This window comes from Poecilia formosa, unplaced genomic scaffold (genome assembly GCF_000485575.1).
Source record: "Poecilia formosa unplaced genomic scaffold, Poecilia_formosa-5.1.2 Scaffold122, whole genome shotgun sequence".
NCBI classification, from domain to species: Eukaryota; Metazoa; Chordata; class Actinopteri; order Cyprinodontiformes; family Poeciliidae; genus Poecilia; species Poecilia formosa.
The window spans coordinates 408547-409803 of NW_006800061.1; positions in this window are offsets into that span (position 1 = coordinate 408547).

The following is a 1257-nucleotide window of genomic DNA, read 5'->3' on the forward strand; positions in this document are numbered from 1 at the left end:
AAGAAAAACATATGTATGGCTTTACTTTAACTGTATTTTTGTTTTGGGTTCGTTTTCCATGTCAAACTGTGCCAAAGCACAAACACAGACACCTGTGTTCTTGTGCCACCTTAATCCTGTGATTATGATCTGATATGTAAGATGTTTCTGTGGGGAAATCCTCCAGAAGTCGGAGATCAAATCTCTGACATATTTTGATTCAAATCTTGAACTTCAGAAACTCAAATACAATGAAGGAACGTTGGTTGGCTGGAGAGAAATTATTATTTGGTTATCATACATAATTGAAATGACAATTTCTAAGTCCTTTTTTTTTCTTGTCAGTCAAAGGGAAAAATAGCAATACATGAAATATTAATCTGCAATACGCACATATTTTTTTTAATATTTTGATTATTGTCAAACAAACAATAACAGGCTTTTTTTCTTTTTCTTTTTTTTTCTTTTTTTAAGATAAGAGTTATAATCCGGAAATCCTTCAGATGAGTTTGAGTTTCTGCTGTAAAAGAGAGGAAGGGGAGAAAAAAAAAAAATCAATAAAACCAAAATAAAAATTTATCGACCTGAAATCTGTGATCCAGCAAAGAGGGAAATGAAATCAACAATTGCACAATTTCTATCTGCTTTTTTGTCATTAAATCGTACTGGTTTTCTACAACCCTGCAGTCTTGCTCCATATTTATTGAGTTCCAAAGGAGTAGAAGAGGGGGGAAACACTTGCAAAAAGCTGCTTCTTTTCTTTTTCTTCTTCTTTTTTTTATCTATTCTGGCCTTTGCATTTTAATTACGGACTTTATCGCTTCGTCTCGGTTGCTTGGAAGTGTCCTTCAGCTGCTTTGCAGATGTGCGCACTGATACTGCTGTACGGAGAGATAGCCACACTCAATCACCTGCATCTGAAAGATACACCAATGGTCAGAATAATTGGAAAATTATTCGATAGTGACGGCGAGATGATTTTTACAGTTTCTGGGAGTAAAATGTTTTTTATTAGTAGTTCATAATAATATCCAATCATTAAGATAGTCACAGGTGAGCAGTTGGAGTCATGAGATGGTGCAAAGTGCATTTATTTGTTTAACACCTTAACAATTAAATCTCCCTTTATTGGCAGTCTTCCATCCTAAAGTAAGCTGCACGTTTTATTCTGCTGATGCACATAAATGTGAGATGAGAACACAAAACAGGTGCAAACTTGTTTTACGATGACGCAATTTATTGTTGAAACATCCCGAAAAAATGTTTTTGTTTTATTAT